This window comes from Eptatretus burgeri, chromosome 15, assembly GCF_056783735.1.
Source record: "Eptatretus burgeri isolate ZD-2024b chromosome 15, Ebu_testis_v1, whole genome shotgun sequence".
In the NCBI taxonomy this organism is placed as follows: domain Eukaryota; kingdom Metazoa; phylum Chordata; class Myxini; order Myxiniformes; family Myxinidae; genus Eptatretus; species Eptatretus burgeri.
In genome coordinates, this window is record NC_140975.1 from 45,503,307 (window position 1) to 45,521,863 (window position 18,557).

General features: G+C 40.6%; 1 protein-coding gene across 5 annotated transcripts in view; it reads right to left on the reverse strand.

Annotated features, from left to right (window-relative positions):
• The window catches only part of LOC147012091 (uncharacterized), a 37,525-nt gene that overhangs the window by 12,047 nt on the left and 6,921 nt on the right, over positions 1-18,557 (reverse strand). Inside the window, exon 2 of one of the 5 annotated variants that reach the window (XM_085858328.1) lies at positions 7,899-8,049. The exons of the other annotated variants lie outside the window; for them this stretch is intronic. The gene's annotated coding sequence lies outside the window, so the exon portion shown is untranslated. The remainder of the gene's footprint in view (positions 1-7,898; positions 8,050-18,557) is intronic. 5 annotated transcript variants of the gene reach the window in all.

The window sequence follows — 18,557 nt, forward strand, 5'->3', positions numbered from 1 at the left end:
TTCGGCGTATGCCAGCGCATGACGCACACGTTCGGCATACGCTGGCCATAAGTTGAAGGCACGTTATGTGATCATTGACACACGTTACTTGTGAGTTACTCATAAGTCGAAACACGTCGAGGTAATGTTTAGCATACCTAAAACTTATTTGTAACCTATGAGTAACGTATCTCCAACGCACATTGACGTATTTGAATGACGTCGTCAGAACTTACTGAGCGTGTTTCTAACTTACAGCTACCGTATAATGGCGTATTGGCAGCGTTTCAGGGAATTGGTATATAAAAATGGGGTTCACATGAGGAACCAGTCACTGTTTCAGACTCCATGGTGAGTACATGTCCATGTCAGTAGTATCAGTAGTAGTAGTAGTAGTAGTAGTAGTAGCTGAGCGTGTCATTAGTAGTAGTAGGTTAATGTCAGTAGTAGGTGAGTGCAATGGGGAGGGTGTGGGTGATGATGGATCCTCCTTGCGTCTGCGTCCACGGCCAGGAGACTTCTTTGCAGCATTCTTCGGCTTTTTTTTTTTTGTATGTTTTTCTACACTGAACTATTGATGTTTTTTTTTAAGTTTTTGGCGTATTAATAACGAGTTGGACAAATGCAGAACGTATTAGTAATGTACACAGAACGTTTCGATAACTTATAAATAACTTATACCAACGAATGCTTAGCGTGTTGTCGGCGTTCACAACGTATGCCCAACGATAGTCTAACGTATGCATAGCGTGCGGCAGCGTATCGTCGACGATCACGTGGCATAGGCTATTAATAGGCTGCGGCTCAATGATTTAAATCATAACCGCACTAGAAATCGAAGTGTCAACATCACCGTCATGCTGAAGAAAAAAAAACAAAAACCATAGACTCTGGAACACTGACGGGTTCCAACTGTGAACCCCATTTTTATATACCAATTCCCCTAAACGCTGCCAATACACCATTATACGGTAGCTGTAAGTTAGAAACACGTTCAGCAAGATCTGTGGTCGTCCGGAATACGTCAATATGCGTTGGAGATACGTTACACATAGGTTCAAAGCACATTACTCATAGGTTAGAAATAAGTTTCGGGTACACTAAACATTACCTCGACGCGTTTCGACTTTTGAGTAACTTACAAGTAACGCGTGTCGACGTGTGTCAACGATCGCGTAACGTGCCTACAACTTATGGCTAGCGTATGCGGAACGTGTGAGTCATACGCTGGCATACGTCGAAATATTTTGAGCATGTTAAAATTTGTCGACGAGCTCGGCGTACTACGACGTATGCCAGCGTGATCTTAACGTATACAAAACTTACCCATAACGTATTCGACGTGTGCCAGCGTTTTAGACAAATTTTTCATACGTCGGCATACGCTGGCTAAATCGTCAAAGTGTGACAGCCCCTTGAGCAATGATTTTATTTCAAACTAGAAGGGCACTCAGGAGAGTGTATACCTCCGCCATGCAATGCCTGATCAAGTAAAACACATCAGGGCCAATCAAGTTTTGAAATATCATCCCATGCATCAATTTTGGCCCCAACTCTCAATGGTGAAGAATCACTTAAACAATTAAAAAATTATCCTATCCCGATTCAGATCTTCACCAAAATAGAAACAATTCATCCTTGTCACACACCTAACCTGTCCACCAAGTTTCGTCCGAATCCATCCATAATGTTTTTAGATATTGTGCTCTGTATCGTTTTTTACCTGATGTCTCAATGTTGAAGACAGTGTTGTTGAATGTTGAAGACCACTCCTTGGATTTTTTTTTTTTTTTTTTACAAGATCTTAGCTATTCATTGTTCACCTTGGTGTCTTGGTTTTCTATAGGTTTTCTTGGCGTATAGGTTTTCTATTATCATCGCTTTTCTGAAACCTTGTGAATTCTTGGTTTTTTTCATTGGCTCACCTTGGCATTTATGAAAATGAGGAGTGGTCACACTGGTGGAAGATTCACTTAAAAAAAATTTGAGAAGTCAGATCCGAATCTTCACCAAAATCTTGGTGAGTTTGTCAAAATTTGAGTTTGGCCTTGTCATACACCTAAACTGCCCACAAAATTTCATCCGAATCCATCCACAAACTTTTGAGATATCTTGAACACAAACAAACAGACAAACAAGAAAAAGACGTCGTGCAGAGCACGATACTTGCAAAATCCACCCCCTCTCCAAAGGTTTCCATGGATACATCAAATTGTCCAATTCATTTCGATTAAAATTGACAATCTTAATTAAAGCTCAGGTGAATCGGATGAAAATTTATTATTTTTCAGATAAAAATTGATGATTTTAGAAGTTTGACCTTGAGTCGACATTTTGACCTCGAAAATGGTTGGTTTCCCAATTCAGTAATGCACTATGCAATTGCTGTTTAATTTTCAAGTCAATCAGATGAAAATTGATTTTAGAAGTTCGATGCCGAGTTGAGCTTTGAATTGGGAAACCAACCATTTTTAAGGTGCCGCAATATGCAAATCCTGTTCAACTTTCAATTCAGTCGGATTAAAAAAAGTGTTTTTGGAAAGTTGACCTCAAGATGACCATTGACCTCAAAATCAATAGGCTTCTCAAATGAGATTACCTCTGCAGCTTGGTAAAGTTTCACGACGATCGGTTTAGAAATGTGATTTGTAGGCGATTGACAAAAACAGACAAAGAAGAAAGAGACGTCATGCAGAGCACGATACTTGCAAAATACAAAAAAACAAATTTGACTTCAACAACAATTGGTGGTTGAATTCAATGACCAAATATGCAACTCCGAGATGATAATATCAACTCAATCGGATGAAAATTGACAATTTTAGAAATTTGGCCCATGTTGACCTTAAAAATAATTGGCGGTTGAATTCAGTAAGCCGACCTGAAAATTCTGTTCAAATTTCTAGTCAATCGGATGAAAATTCAGGATTTTAGAAATTTTACAAATTTGTTGACCTCTGGCCTATGTTGACCTTTTGACCTCAAAAAAACAACAGGCTTCTTGCCTATGACAAACTCCACCTTGTGGTGAAGTTTCGTGAAGATCGGTTTAAAATTGTGACCTGTATGTGATTGACAAACAAAAACAAAATAATAAAATCGACTGACCAATATACTTGAAAAATATTCGATTTTGCAAGTAATAAATGGAGAGGGGTGAAAACATAACCTCCTTCACCTTCGGTGACAGAGGTAATAAAGTAAAAGCTGTTGCTTCCAAAATATAAAATACACTCAGTCTTGTTGTGCAAACAAACATGTATTTGATGGACTTGTCATTATATTGAAAATTCATTCTCCTCTCCCTCTCACCACCAGAGATCACAAGCAGACATACTGCAATGGCACAAAATAAATAAAAACATTATTAAACTAGAACGGCACCTGGTAGAGCATAAACCTCCACCAGACTGAACAGTTTAAGATTTGTATCCCACAGGAAAGCCGGATCTGCATCCAGACATGAACCCCAGTTAGTCATTTCATTATTACTCATTTTGGAAGGTCCTTTCCTTATGTCTAATGGGTTACAAAGGAAATATGCATTGTGAGGGATTCGTTAGAATCCCCCCCCACATTAGCCTGGTGTTTGCTTCGAAGTTAGGGTGGCCGGCTTGGAATTTAGGGTCCTGAGTTCGAGTCCCGTTGGCCACTGAATTAACACCAGGGGTTGACTTAGCCTGTCATCCTTCCGAAGTCGGTGAAATGAGTACCAGTGTACTGGTCCCGGTGTATGCCCCGGTTGGAATAGGTGTACCATATCTCTGTGTGTCGTAAGAGACGACCAGGGTTGGCGTCAGGAAGGGCATCCGGCCATAAAGAAAAAAAAAAAAACATTGCCTCAAGAAGGGAACCATGATTGCATGGAGCCCACAAAAAAGCAGGGAAAATGGCTGTAAAAAAGGCTGTTTTTTTGTTGTTTTTTAGTGAGGTCCCCCTCCCCCACCAAACCTCTTCTGCTTGAGAGAATTACGAGGAGAGCCTCTGGAGCAGGAGCTGGTGGTAGTTGCTGCAGGAAGGAGCAATCATTGCATGGTTCATGATGCTTGCTACTGAGGGGAATGGAACGCTGAGCAAGCGGACCAAGTGCCAAGCAGTATGGGCACAGTATTGGGCAAGAGGCAAAATCAGCAACCATAAATGATGGGTAGTTCTCACTACCTCACTTTTTCTTTTTCCGATTCGTCAACTGTAGACACACCAGAGTTATCAGCGAGGGCAAAGCCTGAAGAACCGCTCTTTTTAAAGCGACCACCGACTCGCACCGCCTTTCTCACTCTGAACACCAGCACCACATCTCACTCCCAACTCTTCAACATGTATCCAGACACCCTTCGCCTCCCCCCACCTTTTCTTCATCACCCCCCATCCCTTACCTTATTTGCACTTTGGACTAGCACGTGCCTGGTAATCCAGAAATCGCCAACGCCTCAGCTTTTCTCTCATCTCTCTCATTTGTTTACCTTTCTGCGGTGTGATCCTGATGGCACCAGTTATGTTAGCTTAAGTAAGTTTGTGGAAGCTAGATATAGAATCAGTGCATAATTCTGCTCTTTGGCTTTACTGCATGAATTTGTATCATTGTATCTCTTTTGCCACACCACATGAATACTGTACATTCATGCTCTGTGAATAAAACCCTTGTCTTCACTGTGCCACATCCTTTTCCTCATGCTCCTTTATAAATAAACCAATGTCAGTTCAGTTCAACCTGCTCGTAGTGTCCTTTCCTCCATTGGTCCGGCACAGTCCGCAGTATTATTGGACGGGAAGTTTTACCCCATGCGATTTCCTCTCGTTAGCCAGTGTGCACTCACTATCGCTCGGCAGTAATCCAAGTGTGCGCTGAGGGCACGAAACTCAGAGATTCTTGTTATCTCCTCACGTAAACAGTGTTCGATGGATAACCCTGTTCGAGTTGGAGTTAATCAACGTTTGTGGTTGCTTAACAACCCACCGGGCTGCCAAATTGTCTGCAGCACGTTAGCCTGCAGGGCTGGGCGTTCAGGAGGAACCCGAGTGCTTCCCCTTGCGGTAATCCCCCGAGCTCCGGTTCTGTAACAATAGCATGCCAATCATTTGAAAATTGACAATTTGTGACCTTGACATTTTGATCTATTGACCTCAAACAATAGGCTTCCACTTGTCACTACCTCTACAAGTTAGTGAAGCTTCATGAAGATCGGAGTAAAAATGTGACCTGTAGGCAATTGACAAACAAAGAGACAAACAGAACAACAGAAAATACCAACCAATATACTTGGGAATCTTCGATTTCACAAGTATCAAAGAGACAGGAGTAAAAACACAACTGCCATCCACCTTTTATGTGGTGGAGATAATTTAAAAAATCCAGTATCCGGATCCAGATCTAGATCTTCACCAAAATCTAATCAATTAGTCCTTATCACACAGCCAACCTGTCAACCAAGTTTCGTCCAAATCCGTTCATAATGAGATATCCTGCTCAGAGAGACAAACAAAGATAAACAGACAGGGTTGAAAACATGACCATCCATCTTCGGTGGCAGAGGTAAAAAGAAAATAAATATATTTTTAAAATCCACACAACCTTGCATGGCTAAGACCTGTATGTCCCATTTGGCTGAATAGTGTTAAACGAAATGGCCCCAAGATAAATTCATTTTTCTACAGTGGCTCAACGGACGGTTGTTTCTAAAAATATTCTAAATATATTACAAGTTTCAGTTCATGATATGGAAATTAAATTTATTTGTCGAAAATGGGAGTATCCTTCAAAAGTGCAGTTCATTATTACATGACTTCATGGTGAATACATTATTTTATTTTTTTAATGACCACAACAACATGCTATTCACGACAGCCGTCACGATGCCAGTTCAGGTTCCAAGTCTTGCCACGCCACTAGACGTCTGAAAAACATCCATTTACCAGCAAATAACAGCTCTATTCAGTACCTGCCACAAGGACATTGCTCACACCTTAGAAAGGTTCTGACACATTATGCAAGACTGTGTAGCAATGCACAGACTCATCTTTTTTTTTTGCTGAGACTTCTCTCATTCCACCCTGCAGGGCAAGTCCAGGCTCGATCGAGCCCTTTTCGTTATAAGCTCCTTACTGTATGCAATTAGAAGTGACGGCTTGATAGAGCCTGCAGGCAACCTCAGCTGCCCTTGTCAAAATGCCTAAAGCCTGCAAACCTACAGTAGTAGTGTGGACAAAAAAAAAAAAAATTGGACCAACAAACGAGTGCAGTCATAATATCAATCGAGTTAAGTGGGTCAATAAGCAATAAATGAACACTTTTCAGAAATCATGAACAGGTAGTTAGTTGGCTTTTTAAAATGTTGCTCTAAGGAGTGTATAAACGTCACATGTAAAGGCATAAATAAATGTACATTAATAGACAATGGGATCAATCAACAGTTTTGTGTCCAAATTTGGTCAACACATCCGAGGAAGGACTGCTACAAAAGAGGGTTCAGCACAGGACTACCAGATTGATTCCAGGCCGAGCTAGACCAAGTTATGAGGAGCGGCTGAAGGGAGATATGACTTTACACATTAGAAATGAGGAGATTACGAGGGGATTTGATTGAGATGTTTAAGATAATGAAGGATGTAAACAAAATTGGAGAAGAGTTTTTCAGCAGAATGGACACTGACAGGGTCAGGGAGCATGGCCTGAGTGATGAAGTGTTAGAATGGTAATAAGTCAGGGGTCTTTGAGTCAGAGTGGTGAATGCATGAAATGGTCTCCCTGGAAAGGTTGTAACAGTCGATGGTTTTAAAGTTGAGTTGGACAGGTATTTATAAGTTATAGGGGGGATAGGGGAGTACTTCGCAATCGCCACGATTTTGCAGGCTTGATGGGTCTAATGCCCTCCTCTTGCATTGAAATTTCTTGTTAACCCCCCCAAAAAACAAACAAACAAACAAACAACAAAACGGTGAATGCGAGTAAATCCAGCATCCCGACATCGAGATATATACTCAGATGTGGGCACCAAACAGAATCAAATAAATAAATAAAATTTCAAAAAGTAAGAACCTAAATTATATCCTGATTTATCTACATACCCAGGTGAAGGTTAAGCACCCATAAACTGTAGGCAAAAACAAATAATGTTCACACCTTGGAGCTTTGCTTCATACTCTTGTACAACGTGTTCAATAAGAGCATCAGGTTTGATACTTGGTATCGTGAAAATAGTGTACAGTGCAGATTTGGAACACATTTCGATGAAGATCAGCGATTGGCATTGCACAGAGTTATACACTATACATAACCACACAGACTTTTGTGCAGTTCTCACTTTTGAAACATGGCGAGGACACCTGATGACTGCCGAGACGGCTGATTATTGAAATACTTGGAATGCCAAACATGCAAGTCACCTTTTTGAAAACAAAAAAATAAAAAAAGAAGAAAAGAAAAAAAAAATTGTGGAATTGTCTTCCCGAGGCTGTCAAAGGACACCATTGTCTCCAGGGCTTCCAGCATGCAGGGCACTGCCATCTCCTGATCCCCCATTAACCATACCTAGTCCAACCCTCTTACTTGAAGGTTAGTTTCCTCCCCTCTTGTTTATTGACCCTTCCTTATGCCCCCCCCCAACCCCATCAAAAATACCCTCCACCACCTTGCTCTTCTATAAACCTCAATTTTTAAAAGAAGTTTAAAAAATACATCTCCAACCAAAAATTACACAATAGGTTCACCACTCCGATTAAAGCATTTGTGAATTGAAGACAAATTTAAAGTACCACTGACAATTTTGGGTGCAGCGGACATTATGATAGCTCTTCAGTGCATATAATATAATATAATACAATATACCAGTTCCCCTGCAAGGACATTCAAAGCAGATGGAGGCTGTAAGGCCCAAAGTCTGCTCTATGATTGCAAACATATTGTTTGTCCGTGCTCTAACCTTTTTAAATGCTGAGTGTCCAGGAAGGAAGTAGCACATGCCATTTTTAAAGTCTTTGGAATGACTCAGCCGATGTCGGATTCGAACAGCCGACCTCCCAGACTCAGAGCAGATGCTCCAACCATTGAATCATCACTTGACTAAACCAAGTCTGGTGAAGAATTGAAATAACCTCATCAAGATTTTTCAGCCAGGCATCACAAGTTGGTTTTTTTACCAAGAACTGTAACAGGATAAGTGAGCAAATCAAGGAAAGCCATGCCTATATGGCGATATGATTATCTCAAATTAATTTGCCTATCAGCACCTACAGACGCATTTCTTTAAAGTCACTCTGCATGTCCAACATACCACACTATGTCATCTTTGTGTGCACATTGATTATTCAAATTTTGAAACCAAAATCTTGGACGCAGCAAATGCTCACAACGAAGGAGTGTTAATGGGTTTTTTTTTATTTAAATCAAGTAAACAGAGTAGGTCTGCTGTTAAAACATTTTTAGCAGTGTTATCATGAGCCAAATCTTGCACTGCATTTATTTATTTAGGTACAACTTTAACAGGTATTGAGCCAAGGATGGACTATTCTGCCAAGTTGTGTTCCAGTTGGAAAAAAAAAAAAAAAAAAAAACGCATCTCATAATGGAAGAACTTTCAACTCATGGAGCAAGTTAGAAAATAAAATTAAGGGTTCAAAATGGTTTCACCGATCAATTCACCAATGCAAATCTCAAATTTCTGGATCAAATGGCAAGCGGTGTTCTCAATAAAGGCATTCATGCAGTAATAGATCTTTACTGCTCTTAGTACAAGGACCGAAAGGGAAATTTCGCCCTGCAATGAATGACACCGGTCGTTGTGGGTGTGCACTGGAGATCATCGGTGTCATACTCTTCTAAATTGCACTCAAGTTTGTGTTTTCACTCCGATTTAAATATTTTATGGAATTTTCTTTTTCCAGCACACATATATTTACATCTTACTCAAAAATTAACTCCAAGAAAAAAAAAAAAAATATATATATATATATATATATATATATATATATATATATATATATATATATATATATATATATATATATATATATATATATATATATATATATATATATATATATATATATATAGAATAGTATAACGAGAATGCCACTCGGTCGAGTGCATACCTCCACCAGACTGATCAGTTTACGTTTTGTATCCCACCGATAGGCCGGATCTACATCAGGACCTGAACCAAAATCAGTTTCAGCTTGTTTTTATCACCGACCCAACTCATCCACCAAGTTTTGTCATAACGAGTTCACAACTGTTCGAGATATGTATATATATATATATATATATATATATATATATATATATATATATATATATATATATATATATATATATATATATATATATATATATATATATATATGTATATATATTGTTGCGGGCCAGGGACCGGTGGCGAGAACGACCACTAGGTGAGGGGAAGTTACGTTGTCTCCCACCAGACTCCCGGAATTGTAGGCCGTTGCTCACGGATAATTCCGTGACGTGGACCGTGGACGCCAATTCGCTTAGCCGACCGTGGACGCCAATACCTCAACCACGTAACGTAGGGTCCTCTTGTCTCGAACCAAGTTACCTAATTAACTACGCAATTTCGACTACTGGGGAACCACGCCCTCGGTATGCCTTGCCTGAACCGGATCACTATACAGACTACAGTAGAGGACCAACTACCAACTCCGGATCAGATGCAGCTGAGCGGAACTACCAAGGACGTATTGGCTAAAATGAACAGATTATTGGGGATAAAGACCCGGCTAAACTTAGATCCGAACCATGCTGGACCAATGAAGGAAAAGACAAAAACGAACTGGGAACATTTCTACAATCATTTATTTACAATCAACTTACAAAAGGACACAGAGCAGACTTACACGGGAATAAAACAGGCAAGATTTACAATGATCAAATAAAAACACGAATGCAATTCTACTTCAAGACGGTACCACACACTCAACGCACACCAAGACAAAAATAAACCCAAATGTATGGCAAAGGACCCCCGCAGCCAGAGAGGGCGCAACCACTCCAAAGAGCGCAACCACTCCACGACCTTCCTCCTTTCTTTCGTTATCAGCAGACGAACTGTCTCTCTCCAACGCTCCGCTCAAGACAACTCACTTTCCAGCTCACTCTCAAGACGACTCACCCGACTACTCTGAACAAATGGTGTCGTAATTTATATATCTCCCTCAGCTTGGTGAAGCAGACGTCACTGTTCGCCCTGATTGGACGGGGTTTCCATGGGGCTGCCCTTTCTAGGTCGGGATTTCGGCCATACTGGGAAGCCCACCCACTCCGCGTGTCCGGACTCGCCAAAAAAAGGTACTACACAAAGATTCTGCCTCGGACAGCGAGTCGCCGGTTAGGCGAGTCGGAGAACACGTGCTTGTTCAGCCCATGGGAGAGTAGTAAGCGAAATTAAGGTGCGAGCAGGCAGAGGGTACCGTGGGTCATCGTGGATTGGATATAATGATTTATTAATCTGACTAAAAAAAAACATCGTAACACACCCCTTTAATTTTCCCACTAAACACAAGGAAGGGATCTGTCCACACATATACTTAACAGCATAACTAACTTTGGGACAACTGTATGTTTGTATGCATACGGTTCCAAAAACCGTAACAATATATATATATATATATATATATATATATATATATATATATATATATATATATATATATATATATATATTACATATACACACACACACACACACACACACGTTGTTGCACACCCCTGTCCACCAAGTTTTGTCAGAATCCGTTCATAACATTTTGAGATCTTCTGCTCACAGTTAAACAAAGACAGATAGACACAGACAAACAGGTAAAAACATAACCTCCTCCCATCGGTGTCAGAGGTAATAAGTAAGACACACCACAAGGTGGAAATTAATTAATCACAGCCTTTTAATCAGTGAAGAAACAAACAAAAATAATGGTGTGTTGATATGGCACGTAAACATGATGAACAACATGGCCTTCTCCTGAGCCAAAGTTCAAGAACAATGTAAACGGACTCAAGTCATTTGAAGCCAGCATTGCTTTATTAGACGTTGGGCTTGGATAAACATCTGGGACTTTTTTGCTTGGTAGAACTTTTTGCAGACACCTGCCGAGGAAGGAGTAAGAACGAATACTCCACGTCAGATGGGTGCATCTGTCGTATGCCCTTCAACTACCAATAAGTTTTTTTTTTTTTTTCTCTCTCTAAGAGCTAAGCTCATGGAAATGCAAGATTAAAGACAGTAGGGTGGTGAGTGGGGCAACACTTGAGCAGGATACATGAATAGTGTTTGTCCATTGTCATTTAGAAGTTTAACGACAATGGATAAATACTATTTGCAAAAGCACATTGTTTAAATTCCTGCAGAAGCCACACGAAACAAAGCATTTCTTTCCACCCGCTCACCAATCCCGAATGCTCAAGTTCTCACCGGCCCGTTTTACATTCCCACCTGAGCACATAGACCAAAATGCTGAGGTCCCAGGTCGATTTGTCCAATGGTTCACAAATATTATCTTTAATTTATTGCAATTGGTGCAAAAGAACACCAATGTCTCTCAATGCCCTCATTGTGCACGTGATGTTCGAGATCCTCTGATTGCTCTTGGATCACGATAATAAATAAGTATGAGGGCTCTTAAAACAATGCACAACAGTCAAAGACAAATGTTTTTGGGTTTTTTTTTTTGTTATTTCTCAATTCAATATGGAAGTTTAAATTTGACAGAATGAACTGCATGCACATGTACAACCCACTTTTGGAATGTCTTTGACCATTGTTAGCATTTCATTCGTACAATTCGTTTTATTGAACACCCATAATAAGCGCAAACAAGGAGTGATACTTCAGGTCCCCCCGCCTTTTGGGTGGTGTGAGGAATAGATCTGTGTAATGTGAAAGCTAAATCTTGAACGATTTTTGAAATATCACGTTCACCAGCCAAGTTACAGAGATGGTTGCCATGGCAAGATAATTCAGCAAATCACAGCCGTGATCTCGTCATGTTGAGATAAAGTCCCGAGGAATAAATATCTGCAATATGAAAGCTAAATGTTCAACGGTTTCTGAAATATCGTGTACACAAAAGAAAATGGATGATCATGGACAGAGCATTATCATGCCTCTCCATACCCACCCGCCTTATCGGAGAGGTGGGGAACAATAAATGGCACAGAAGGTTAGGTGGGGCTATGTGACAGCTTTTTGGAGGTGCTCAGTATCAGGTGTGGCCTAGTTGAGACAGGTGACCAGTGCATACATTTCACCCACTAGGGATGGGCAGTCCACCGAACAATGAGCTAAACTGAGTACATTTTTTTTTTTTTGCCCTTGAGCCTTAGTCCCTTAATTCTTGTGTATTGGTTTATCTTCCAAAAAGTGTTAATGAGTTTAAAAGCAAACACAAACGACATCAGGCAACAATACAATTTCCCTGGCAACAAGGCATCCTGCCAATTTTCAACACAATGCATAATCTTTCCTGCCAATTTACGGATTGTGTGGTTGTGGTCAAACCACAATTACATGCATAATTGTAGCCATGCAGATGTTTTAAACTTCTTATCTCTAAAGTTAGCCATTTTGTCGATGTGAAACTAACCAATGCTCCTAACCTACTATTTTCGGGGATTTTGATACACCATACTCTTTATACAGAGCGTCGGTGCTGTCGAAGCAATTTCTTGGCAAGGGTTATACCGGGTGGTTTGCCATTGCCCCCCCCCAGCGTTGTTCGTCCGTGTTCTACCTTTTAAATGCTGACCACCAAGCAAGGAAGCAGCATGTACCATTTATTGGTTTTTTTTTTACAAAGTTTCTGGAATGACTCGGACAGGATTTGAACCGCTGACCTCACAGACTCAGAGTGGACGCTCTATCCATTACACCACCGAGTCTCGTCAACCTACTATACATGATGTTTATATCCGGTTTCCTTTTACTCAGACAAAGAGGAAACCATACGTGGGGACAAGGAAGAAAAACCATCTTCCGCTGAAATACATCATCAAGGTGCCTGTCAATGAGAGGAAAGGGAAAACAATGGGTGTTTAAAAGGGTGGGGGTGGGAGAATAAGCTCACAGTTAATTTAACTTTGTTTCAAAGAGATTAAATGGAAGAAGAAACTGCGAGTTGTCTTTCTCACCTTCCTCAAATTCCTTCCCATCAGGCGACACACATCACATGCCCAATAAAATACCAAGTCAATCCAAAGAAACCTCATCACATGTTGTACAAACAATGCCGTGAAAACAACTGCCTTCCCTTTCTAGAAAAGGAAAGCTCATTTCAAACAATTTGCAGCAGGAAATAAATCAGCATAAACATGCAGCAAACCTTCGTTATTTTAAATATAGCTCGTTTGATTTAAATGGCAATTGAAGGCTCATGGAGGAGCTTGCACACAAATCACATGCAAGGCCAAAGAAACCAGCAGACGCAATTCGTGCTGACGCGCATCGATTGACAAGGGCGTTGGGAAGCAATGGCCAAACATTTGGTCTGTGGGATTTGAACCGAACTTTCCCAAATCACAAGTCTGGGGATTCCGACGGGAATGCTGCAAACCAACCCAAATTAATGCAGAAAAAATGGAGTCATTATGCAGAATCAGACTGTTTGCTTTGAGCCGTGTAGACCCCAGATGCAAACAATGAAGTCAAGCTTGTACCGGTTATGCGCATTGTAATACGCCCTCGTTTCTGGCACCAAATATGTTGGCTTATTAGGACCCTTCCTGGTCTGAGAGCAGTTGGCCATTGAAGTATATTGGAGAGAGGAAGTGACTGTCTTGTTTGAGCAACAGCATGTCAACGCTACAAGATTGTGCTGCATTAACACTTAAGGTGCATGTGGATACCTAACTTGATTATATCCACATTGGCAGACAACAAAATTCCCGCATTATGTAATTTTTTTTTTTTTAACCTCTGCCACCAAAGGTGGAAGGAGGTTTTTTTCACCCCTGGTGTTATTTTTTTTTGTCTGTTTGTCTGCAGGTTATCTCAAAAACTTGTGGATGTATTCAGATGAAATTTGGTGCGCAGGTTCAGGGTGTGACAAAGAAGAATCGATTCGATTTTGGTGAAGATCCGGACCAGATCCGGCGACTATAATTTTTTTAATAATTCTTCACCAATGAGAGATTATGGCCAAAAACGATATATAGCATATCTCAAAAAGTTAGACGGATTTGGGCAAAACTTGGTGGACAGGTTGGGTGTGTGACATGGACGAATTGATTCGATTTTAGTGAAGATCTGAATTCAGATCTGGATACGAGAGTTTTTTTTAATTTTTCAAGTGATTCTTCACCATTGAGAGATAGGGCCAAAAACGATATATAGCGAGGAAGCAGCACGTACCATTTAATTTTCAGTGAAGTCTTTGTTATGACTTGGACGGGGTTTGAGCCATCGTCCTCACAGACTCAAGAGCGAATGCTCTAACCATTATGCCACCGAATCTGGTTGGTATGTAGCACTTGATGTCAATTGTCAACTCTACACCACTTTCACAAATCTGCTCAAAGCCCAATGCTACTAAAAATAACAGCACATCCCTTTCTAGTTGAAATAATTGACCAATCACGAATGTCAACAGACAGTATATTACTAGACTCAGTGGCATAATGGTTCGTGCATCTGCTTTGAGTCTGGGAGGTCAGCGGGTTGAAATCTGGCACAGTCATACCAAAGACTTGAAAAGTCATACGTGCTGCTTCCTTGGTCAATGCACGGACACGGACAAACCCCATAGATTGGAGGCAGTTTCTACTTTATTGCTCTGTCGAGTGCAGAGAAAAGTGTCACCAGCACCAAAAGTTACGTCAATGTGACTTTCCCTTCTGTCCTACCTCCATCCCAAGAAAAGGAATGAAAAATGAAGGATGGGGGAGAGGAGAAGTGGTGTCAAAAATTCCACCACTCATGTACTCAATATGTTCAGAGTGGTCACAAAGTCCCTGTGCACACAGTTAGAATTTATCTGTATGCTTCCGTTCATTCTCCGCACAAATTTGAATTTTTCTCCATGTTCTTCTGGACATCTTCTTCCATGTTGAGGGTTGAGGTCATAAAAGCAGCCCCTGACAGCTGTACTGCAGTCTTCACCTGTCAAGAATCAGCTATCCTGCCAAGAATCAGCTATCTTCAGCTATCCTGCTAAGAATCAGCTGTCCTGCCAAGAATCAGCCATCTTCAGCTATCCTGCCAAGAATCAGCTATCCTGCCAAGAATCAGCTATCTTCAGCTATCCTGCTAAGAATCAGCTATCTTCAGCTATCCTGCCAAGAATCAGCTATCTTCAGCTATCCTGCCAAGAATCAGCTATCTTCAGCTATCCTGCCAAGAATCAGCTATCTTCAGCTATCCTGCCAAGAATCAGCTATCTTCAGCTATCCTGCCAAGAATCAGCTATCTTCAGCTATCCTGCCAAGAATCAGCTATCTTCAGCTATCCTGCCAAGAATCAGCTATCTTCAGCTATCCTGCCAAGAATCAGCTATCTTCAGCTATCCTGCCAAGAATCAGCTATCTTGCTAACAACCAGCTATCTTCAGCTATCCTGCCAAGAATCAGCTATCTTCAGCTATCCTGCCAAGAATCAGCTATCTTCAGCTATCCTGCCAAGAATCAGCTATCTTCAGCTATCCTGCCAAGAATCAGCTATCTTCAGCTATCCTGCCAAGAATCAGCTATCCTGCCAAGAATCAGCTATCTTCAGCTATCTTGCTAACAATCAGCTATCTTCAGCTATCCTGCCAAGAATCAGCTATCTTCAGCTATCCTGCTAAGAATCAGCTATCTTCAGCTATCCTGCCAAGAATCAGCTATCTTCAGCTATCCTGCCAAGAATCAACTATCTTCAGCTATCCTGCCAAGAATCAGCTATCTTCAGCTATCCTGCCAAGAATCAGCTATCTTCAGCTATCCTGCCAAGAATCAGCTATCTTCAGCTATCCTGCCAAGAATCAGCTATCTTCAGCTATCCTGCCAAGAATCAGCTATCTTCAGCTATCTTGCTAACAATCAGCTATCTTCAGCTATCCTGCCAAGAATCAGCTATCTTCAGCTATCCTGCCAAGAATCAGCTATCTTCAGATATCTTGCTAACAATCAGCTATCTTCAGCTTTCCTGCTAAGAATCAGCTATCTTGCGAAGAACCAGCTATCCTGCTAAGAACCAGCTATCTTGCCAAGAATCAGTTATCTTCAGCTATCTTGCCAAGAATCAGCTATTCTGCAACAAGGTGGTGCACCAGCACATTGTGCTCTCATAGTTGGAGAATATGTCAACAACAAATTCAGTAGACAATGGATTTGACGTGGGTGCATCTGAGATATTGTGGCCTCCTCAAAGTCCGGACTTAACAACATGTGACAACTCGCTTTGGGGCATTATGAAAGAGGAAATTTCTGATCTCCGCCGAACAACAGTTGAAGACCTCAGAACAGCTGTCAAGGGTTGCTTTTATGACATCCAACCCTCAACATGGAAGATGTCCAGAAGAACATGGAGAAAAATTCAAATATGTGTGGAGAATGGAGGGAAGCATGCAAATAAATTCTAACTGCATGCATCTCGGGACTTCATGGCCTCTCTGTAGATGACCCTTGTTTAAATTAATCCAGTATAATTGGTGGGTTAATCACAAGCACATCTGAATGTTATGAAATACAGCACAATGCTATCCAAACACTGCCAGCATTGAATATTTAGCCACAGATGAGCTCAAGACAGAAAGGGCCTGGACTACAACACACACATTAAATCACAAGGAAAACATCTTGCCAATGCAGACCTCAGTGCATCAAAAACTGATGGAAAATTTATTCAAACAAGATCTGTAACACTTTCTTGAAATTCAAGGTGTGCTTGCTTGTTACAAAATAAAATGAGATGTTGAAACGTTCATGATGAGCTACTGCAGCAAGACCGATGGGCTCACGGTAATCCCTCCAAAAATAACATTATTGCACCATCGCCAACGTGGATCACTAGTGTTGGGTTGGAGACAAAAGGTATGCCACCGGCTTGAACAAAACTGTCATTATCCGACACATTTGTTTTCGTCTCATCTCAACTAATGTGACAACCAGTGATGTTTGTATCTTGCACGAGCGATTATATTTCAATAATTTAGTGATGTTTGTAGATATTATCTTCGCTGGTTTGGTTTCATTGCCTCAACTGTCCCCTCATCCCTTATTTATTTACTATTTGTATATTTATTTCACCCCCACCCACACACAGTACACTTTTTCATGGACTGCAAATTAGCCACATTACCAAAGAAAGTGATAACAATTAGTTAGCAGGCAATGTGTGAGACAGTGATGCGACACCTTCCGTACTTTAAGGGCCTTTTTTGGCACCTTTTTCAAGGAATTTCAACACCAGCCATCCCATCCCCTCCCTGCCCCACCACAAAGTTCTCCCATCAGCAATGCTCATTCATTTCACTCCCATTGTATTTGGCAAGTCTTTTGTTTTACTTATTTGTGAAATAAAACAGCAAAATTAACAATCCAAATTACACTGAACTCCATTTGTTGGAGCCATGAGGCATGAACACTAGAACTGAAGTTCAAAGGTATTGCATTACCCAATCCGAGTGTGACGAATCACATTCTGATTGAGTAAAGTGCATTTTACACCAAGAGGCCATCATTTTCAGATTACAAACACGGAGAAGGGGTGGTGTGCGAGTCGGTATCAAAAACTCACTTACTTACATATAAAATGGAGTTGATGAAAATCTATCCACTACCTCCACCACCCCCCGACCCACCACTACAACTACCTCCACTACTACTACTACTACTACTACTACTACTACCACCTCCACCACCCCATCCACACAATGCATACTTTACTTTTCATTGTAAACACTAGGCATGCCTCTCATCACTTCACCGGTGGGTTTCATCAAATAACGTCCTTCACAAACATATTGCATACCTCCCTCTGAGTATCAATGATGTAAAATGAATTAAAATACACGTTAAGGGATATTTTATAACACATTGTTGTTGTTGTTGTTGTTGTTTGTGTGCTTCTTACATGTACTTTTTTTTGCTTCGAGAAATATTACGATCTAATATTGTGTGTTGTTCCCGTGTCCTTCCTTCTAAAGGGTTCCTGCTTTGGAACAATAAACATTTCCGTTCGAACTGCCGTGTGAAGAAACAATTAGTGCTTCTTTTTCAATATCCGAAAGAGGTTTTGAAAACGGAAACGTTTGCAATTAAACAAACAAATTTGTTTTTGTTCCAAGTTACTCGATTATAATCTTTCCAACCAAATAAATTATCCTATAACAAAAACCCTTTACAATAAAGTGTGACAGAGAAACTTGGCTCCTTTAATATATATATATATATATATATATATATATATATATATATATATACATATATATATATATATACATATATACATACACACACACACACACACACACACACACACACACACACACACACACACACACACACACACACACACACACACACACACACACACACACACACACACACACACACACACACACACACACACACACACACACACACACACAATTACAAA